General features: G+C 43.7%; 1 long non-coding RNA gene across 1 annotated transcript; it reads right to left on the bottom strand.

The window, feature by feature from the left end:
* Nucleotides 1-680: 680 nt before the first annotated feature.
* On the bottom strand, nt 681-7,753 carry LOC126872316 (uncharacterized). The gene is made up of 2 exons (XR_007691939.1): nt 7,622-7,753; nt 681-7,527 (listed from the first exon to the last, which is right to left on the bottom strand). It is a non-coding gene; the product is annotated as an uncharacterized LOC126872316 (long non-coding RNA).
* Between the last annotated feature and the right edge of the window lie 686 nt (nt 7,754-8,439).

Here is an 8,439-nt window from a genome sequence, read left to right as displayed (position 1 = left end):
TTCCGTATTATCCAGAGCGGTAATCGGTTGATTCGAACGTTAATCGGAAAAGTACGATCGAAGAGCGAATTTTTCCAGCAGTGTCTGAACTAGCGAAACTCGTCACGGTAGAGGTTTTAGGCTGCATGTAAAACGTCGTTTCCTGATCTCGTGGAAAATTCAGCAACGACTCGTACGTGTAACGATTTTACGGCACAGACCGAGAGCACAGAGATCGTCCGGCGAGACAAATAGAAATCTCGGTGCGTGCAATTACGATGCACGCTGACAGGCTACTCGATCACGTCCGCCGATACATCTTTCGTACTTTGCGCGTGCGTATTTTACGCGTGCCGCGTAATCTCGATAAGGCAATATTTTCAAACGTTCAAAATTATCCGTAAACAATTTGTTCCTTGGAAACTGACAATGACGAATTGTACGGCAAATGGCCAATCCACGTGTAGTGGAAGATAATTCTCAAGCAGGACGCCGACTTTAATACGTTTTGATCAAACAAACAACGTAAAGTATACTTCACGAGAAGTACTTTTCATCGAAAATTCCTACCTGTACTCAACACGCGCGTGTTTTCTCTGTATGTATCACGCTATATGAAACCACATGGCACTTTACCAGGAAACGACGCTATCAACGTCTCTGCATTTTCTAGCCTGTATCTTCCACGACAGACTATGTAGTTCTTTGATTATATTTTATTATTATACGTTTCATTAATTACGCGTAGCGTATATATCTAACGTGTTTATTTAACGTCAACCGTCTTAGAATTTAATCGTGCGAGAGTGAGAAGTGGACAAAACAGCGTAACGATTAGGAAACGCGTTCGTTTACATATGAAAAGAATCGAGATCTTCGGATGTGGAAAGAAGGATTATTTATGGAAAATGAAAGGAATAAATTACCATAGTAAAGAGGAATGTCATCTCCGGTTATGGTAGCTTTTAACTGTTGCCCGTGCTCGGTCTGCCCACCGTCGTTTGCAACAACTTTCACTCGTTTTACGTTACTGCCCATATGTGAAATGAAACGTTGTTAAATGAAAAATGGTCTATAGTATAGTATTTATCTTGGTTATTTGGAGGATTAAATTCGACTAACGTAAGTTATCTCGACAATTAATTTCGACGGTTAAAACGTTGGCAATTTTGTAATTAAAATCGTAACGCTATGCATCAAAGCGTTAATCGAACACGACGTTTCAAACGATTAACGATGTTTCACCGACGATGTAGAATAATTTATACGTATCATATACGCCACGCACGCGCGTATTTATTATAACTCAACCAGTTGGATGGGAAAATATAATTGAAAGGAAATGGCCGAACGATCGTTTGGACTAGATATTCGAGGAAAAATTGCAAAGTGAGAAAATATTAGCATTAACGCGCAAATCGTATCTGACGCATCTCGTTACTTTAAACAAGCGAATCTTTCGCAACGTGCCGTTTCTCTAAAATCAGACGTTCGATCGATCGCTCATCGCGTAGCTAGCAAAAAGAGGCTGCTTTAAAAATTACCACGAACACGCGGCTGAACGTTGCTGACATTTACAGCATCGACCAAGGAATCAGGTAAAAGTCATCTCAGCGGCAAACGTTGCCCAATATATTTATCTCAATTACTCAATTAACTCGTGCGCGACTGGTACGTTTCTGCGCTCCTGTAATCTCTTCGTCTGTTTTTTATTTTTATTTTTTCGAGAAGTTGCCAATTCGAAGGGTTGGCAGGAGAGTGGTCGAGCACATCTCATGGGTCGTTAGACGATCGCAGAGCGGTGACATCGGCGAGACGATCGAAAGGTCGATTTTCCGGTAAAGAAGCAGAAGATGGTGCAAGCGAGGCTCGCCCTGAACCGCGGATTGCTGCAGATACGTATCGCATCCGCGTGTCCTACCTACGCGTAGCTACGCGGTCGCCGCCACGACGTAGACTATATCTCGCCGAAGATTCTTTCAACCGCCGCTTTTAAAGCTCCGTTACGACGAGCATTTCTATTCGTCGGAAAGCGTCGTTGCAGCCGTTACGCGGCATCGAATCATTCGTAAAAAGACCAGCACGCGTCTCGTCGCGTTGCCTCGCCTCGCCTTGTCGCGCCTTGCTTCGCTTTGACGAGGGCCGTAGCCTGGAGCCGGTCGGTAATTTTTAAACCATCGCCACCAGCCGCCAGCTGTGCAGCTTGAAACTTCGTTTAGTTAATTGTAAATAGCTTCGTCGTGGACTGTTAATCCCTTCGCGACTGTGAACCTATGCGTAGCTTCGGTTCGAACGGACGCCATGGTCGCTGGATCCACATACGTACGGCTATAAGTACTTTGTTAGACGCGTTCGATGTCGGTAATACGATACGTCGGTAATATGGTCCTTGCTTGATTTTTGGGACGCAGGATCGGAGCGATTGGACACGCGAATAATTCTCCTTTGCAATAGCTGCTAATGTCCCTTTCGATCGGATGAAATTCTCGAATAAATAACACAGAACCGTATAAAAACAAGAAGCAGACCATAATGCTTGTTAATAGGCACGGAAATACGTGCACGCGATTAAGTAACGTGGTAACTTTAAGCGTCTTAAATAATCTTAATAATCGTGTACAAAAAAAAAAAAAAAATTAATTATGCCGAAAAGAAGGAGAAAGTGCAATAAATACGAGGCTAAATTGCAATTTGCTGTACGAAATTCAGGTGCGCGAAAATGCAAGTTTTAACCGAGCCACGAATATACGCGAACACCTTTTCTTTTTTCACCACCTGTTATTTACAACATGGAAAGTTAATTTAAGGTTCCAGAGAATCGAAATTACAAAGTCGCGTTCGATATTTCATTACTATGCTTTTACGAGCTTTTGCGGGTATTAACAGGAAAACGGCAAAAGAATACACGCGTATATCCAAATTGGATTGTATCGCTGTTTACGTGTTTTCGATCGATCTTTAGATCTCTATTTGCTGGATCCACGGCAAAAGGGCGGACGTATTATCGGAAACGAAGGAACGGTGAAACCATGAAATTCTACACCTATAAAGGCGGACAAGGCGAATAAAAGTATTTGTACATGACGTAGACGAATGATATAGTAGCGACGAAGTTAATTGATCAACTGGTTTGGTCATTAACCGCAATTTCGATTAGTTGCTTTCACAACGTTGACGCTCGTTACCGTTGCAAGTCGTAATTACGATGCCACCGGCACAGCATATAATTTTGAAACATGGTCGAGGTCGTGTCTACGTATCCCTACTTGAGAAACGCAAAGTTGAATTTCCTTCGACCACAAAATCGAAACGTGAAACCGAAAAATGCGATATAAAAATGTATAAATACTCTATATCCATAGGTACGTGTAAACTACTTAAGTTTAGCTGTGTTTCGGAACAGACAATTGCCGATTACCTTTCAAATATATAGTCATCCACACCTGCGACACGTCCAACATATTTCCAGGCTTTTATATCGTTCGCGGCGCAGGTGAAAGAACTAATTAAATCGCACGGGTGTAGGTGTGTACAGGTGTAACCATTCATTTGGCTGATATACGAGAGGAATAAAGCGCGAACATAAAATATGGTGAAAGCAGGAATTGGACGACTGAAAGAATTTGTACAATCGAGTTTGTTGCTGTTACTGAGTTGGCACGAGCGGACAAGAAGCGGCGGGCACAGCGCCGAGAAAGACGCGTGCGTCGTCTTTGCGTCTCCTTTCGTATTCTCGCGTCTCTCGGCTGTTAATTTACATACAACAAAAGCAAGGTACCGAACGAGTCCTTGGCGGGTCAATGAAAGCTACGGAGAAGAGCGAAGAAGGGTGTCGTATTTTCAGCACGCAGTGCCATGCCGTCGTCTTTCTGATTCAACCGTGTTTTCCGCTAACACATCGAGTCTCCGTTCGCTCTACAGGGTGTTTCTGTTTTCCCGGTCGTGTTCGCCAAATGATCGATAATCGTTATTCGTCTTTTTACACGAAACGATTAAACGAAACTATTTCGTGTCGTGATTCTAAGAGGCAAACGGTGAACGAATAAAACGAAATGAGGCAAATTCCGTTTCGACGCTTTGGTCGATAAATGTGAAATTAAATTCTCGCGAGGGATACAAAATGACGAAGGTTTACAGCGATCCTTTAACGATGCATCATCTGTGGAAATCTTTAGACAACACGATAACAAGAGGCCTTCGATAAGAAAATTCTACCGCGTGAATCCTCGAATAAAATGTAATAACACGTATGGCCCGAAGAGATTTAACGAATATCCGAACAAAATAATATACGAAACGCTTGGAATGTATTTTTAAAAGCGTCGAACCGAGGATAAAACGAGAAATCTCGTTCCTGCATAAACGTAAATAATTCCTTTGAAAAGTTTCCCTTGTTATAAATCCTTATCAGCGGTTTGTCGGCGATAAATTATAGCTTTATCTTCGAAATTTTAACTATTATTTCAATATGATCGTTCAAATTACAAAAGTAAAGTATAATTCCTAAAACGAATAAATAAATTGGAGCGATCTTACGATAAAAAGAAAGACAGCGTGTAAATTCATTTGCATCATATTTTACTTGATGCATTTCGGAGAAAGAAATAACGTTAACATGGGCAAAGAACTCAACGTTCGACGAATCGTTAGAGATTTACTTTCATCGGTGCTACTTTTATTTTTAGCTGTAGCACGTGATATTTGTATCCGTAAATACGAGCACACGTTTGTAAAGATTCCGATCGTGTAGAAAAAACGATAAAACCCGATACATCGTCGTGCGAAATAAAAATTTCATTTTCTTACCGTTGAAACTAATTTACAACTGCTAATTTATAACTGCTCTCCGAGAGATTCTGTTATCGATATACCGTTATCGTCTATCTGTCTTATCGCGCGTTGTTTAATACGTTAAGCTTCATTATCTCCTTATTATGTCGCGAACAGAACGAACGAATAAAACTCGACGCCACTCACCTTTTTACCGCCACATTTATTCTATTCCTGTTAGCGCTCCTCTCATTGTCATTGTAACGAAGGGGAACGCGAACTCAGACGCGGATGATAAGAAGCTTTTATCGTGGACAAAAGCGTATCTGTTGACTTAACTCCTATCGTACGACGGTTGTCGTGGCGTTCGTTCGGTAAAAACCTTAAATTATATCGCGGCCGAGGCAGAATTTAATAAGAAAAAAAAATAATCGATCGAAAGGAGGATAATTTTTGCCGAAAGAACGGCGTGTATGTCGCGATCGAAGTACTCCGTGGAAAAGTAAATTTTAACCGCATCGCTGTGTCCTTTCGTTTTACTTTCTTCGCAACATCGTTATTTTTCGGTCTGATTAACGGCACTTTCGATGTTTTCACTAAACGACAAGGTCTATACACAGGCGAATTCAGCGAATCGAATTAGAATTCTTCGGATATTCGCTAATAAATACCGAGACGATTTAGTCAGGCTATTGTTAGCTTTCTCGAGCCACATTGAATTGGAAATAGTAGAGTGTGGAGCGTAGAAGGGAGGGAAAAAACGTCGACGAGGAGGGGGAGCATTTTACGCGCATGTGTTTCATTAACGGAGTTTATGAAAACACGAGTTGTCCTTGTCGAGTGCATCGCACCCGCGTTCTGGCTTCGTCCTCGTTGTACTCGCGTACTACGTAAGCTTTGTTTTTTCCGAAAGAGCGCGCACACGCTCCAATGTTGCACAAAGAGGTGAATTATGGTAAGCCATAAAAAGACTCTGCTCGTCCCACAACTAATTCTGATAAATTGCCACGAATTTTTTTACTCGCTCTTCCCCGAAACGAACAGCGAACACAACGCTGCTCGCTTTTCTAATTGTAAGTTTGCGTCTAATCGTAATCTCGGTGCAAATCCGTATCGCCGTATCGAGCATATTCGAGTATATTTCGTAAAACGTAAACGTATACGTAAGTAGCGTTATTTACGCACAGAACTCTTTTTCTTTTTTTTTTTTCTCTCTCTCTCTCTTTTGTCGCCATGATCTTCGGTGTTACGTCTATCGATTTCGTTGAAACGAAATATCCAAGATTAGCGAGTGAAAAGCGTTACGCGCAGATCGGAATAATAATTAAATAAAAGAGTTAGATTGGCAAAAACGGCGTAATTCACCGAAATCCGTGGTTTATTTTTTCACCGAGGTATTTATCATACGAATTGCACAATATAACGCGAGTCGTGACCGTTCGATCGATACTCCTCGACAAAGCTCATTATCAACGGCGGGCCTGGGTTATCAGAGTCGCATGGTAAACGTTGGAGTCCGCTGCTCGAGCCTCATACATACGCATAAACCAGTCGCTTAGCAATCGCCGTTACCGCGGCATTCGCTTCTCTTGATTTTTTCTAACCGCTGCCGTGTCTCCGAACTTGGTTTCTATTGGAATCTTAATGACTTTTAGCTGGATTTATCGTCTAGTCTGTCCGTACTCCGTTACATTGATTGTTTTTATCGCGTATTCAGCGAAGGCGTGTAATCGCGTCTCTCGAATAACTTGCGCGTCGATCGATCGTATAAAAGCCTGGAACAGGCGTGTCCTCGCATCGTTTAATATCGATCCGAGTATCCAAAATCCACCGTACGTCCATCTTCGATCATAAAATTCAAGCACGATTTTCAGCGGAGTAGACGATCCGAAAATTTCCAGCGATACGAAAGAATTAGCGTTGCCGAAGCACGCGAAAATTAGATAGTTAAAGTCGGTTAAAGGGGATTAAACTCTTAGTGGCATCGACACCAAAGCGCGACATTGTTTTCTGAGACGCGCAAAAACCTAGCTGTCCCAGTGTCAGAAGCGAAAACGTTTTTCTTGTCGCGCTTTACAAGCACTGCTGATAAATCCACATTTTTCACCGACAAGTGTCCCCCGTATGTTTAACTTGCACGTATGCTGCGCAGAAGCTTCTCTTCCTCTCGCTGCTTTCCTTTTTCCCCTCTTGTTTCCTACGCTTCTCTCCACTTTACCTTCTGCTTTCTCGTGTCGTCAATTTTTTCCTTTTATTTTCCACCTCGTGTCCTTTGTTTTATTTCGTATCGTTCGCCCGTATAGCTCGACGACGCTTTAACTCGGCTCTTTATCGCCGTTTCTTTCTCCGATTACGATAATTCCGAATTTACGTCGTACGCGTCAACGAATATGCGTAACGAGATAAAACGGCCCATAAGAGATACGAAATAGGCGTTAAAACGCGTTAAAATCCACAAACTTTGCGTTGCGTACGACGAGAATCGAAGCGTTAAATAGCGAGTATTTGTATTTATACAGGAGTAAAGGCGCACGCAGAGCCAACACGCATTCCGCTTCCTTCCCCATTTCCATTCCCCTATGGCTTCCTTATTTACTCCCTTTCCTACTCACCCTTTCCCTTTCTATTCTCCGTTGCTCCTTTCCACGATCCCTTCCTCCTTCTTCAGCCTCTCGGCTCATTTACCCTTTGACTTTTTCCTTTTACTCTCCCCCTCTCCTCTTCTCCTTTTTTACCATTATCCCTCTTTTTCTTCCCTCTCGCTCGTCCCACGGCTCCCTACAACCGACTCTCCTTATTTACTCGCCCTCCTTCTCTTTCCCACAACTTATCAACCCATCCTCCTCGTCGACCGTCTCTCATCCTCGCCCACCTATTCGCGTTTCCGTCCTCTTCTCTCTTTCGTCTTTCACCCGTTCCCCCGGCGAAACTCCGACTCGATGTTCCTTTCACAACACGCTTTCATCCTCCTCGACCGGTCTCCTCTTCTCTGTCCGACCCGTTCGCACCCTGTCCTCCTCTTTCACGCGTTGCACCCGGTTCGCGTGCTTCTTTGTGCGCTGGAATCGTGCTAGCGCTCGCGCGCGCGCGCGCGCCTGTGTGCGAGCGCGTAAAATACACGTGGGTGTAACTCCAAATGCCCGGTGTACACATGTACGGCCAGAGTTTATGGGTATATTTTCTGTACGATGAGAGACGAGAGAAAAAGAGAGGAGGAACAGGAGGAGGAGGAGGAGGAGGAGGAGGAGGAGGAGGAGGAGACAGAGTCCGCCTACCGTAACCTTGCACCGTGGAGTCAAGTGTTGCCAACCACGGTAACTTACCCCGTAACCTAGAGCGATGAAAAATATCTCGCGGACGGATCAGCCCCCTGCGTCGCAGGTAGATCTCCGACGAGGAGGCGAGGGTCCCGAGTAGAACGGTCGGAAACCAGAAACGAGTCTCGGGCCCCCTTTAACTTAAACTTAAGTACCGAGCGACCCACACCGCTGATCGCGGGTCCACGGAAACGTTGGATCGAGGGATTTCTTGCGTTACGACCTGACTCGCGGTCATACAGGGTGTTGCGAGTGAAGCGGATGAATTTCAGGCCTTGTGTTTCGTACCTCGCATCCGATGATACGCGTATAGAGGTATATCAGAAATCGATCGATCGTACGAATGAAAAAACGGCAAAGCAAGGGTAGAACT

The sequence above is a fragment of the Bombus huntii genome, chromosome 13 (genome assembly GCF_024542735.1).
Source record: "Bombus huntii isolate Logan2020A chromosome 13, iyBomHunt1.1, whole genome shotgun sequence".
NCBI classification, from domain to species: domain Eukaryota; kingdom Metazoa; phylum Arthropoda; class Insecta; order Hymenoptera; family Apidae; genus Bombus; species Bombus huntii.
Note: the sequence above shows the minus strand (reverse complement) of the source record. Positions and strands in the feature narration are given on the sequence as shown.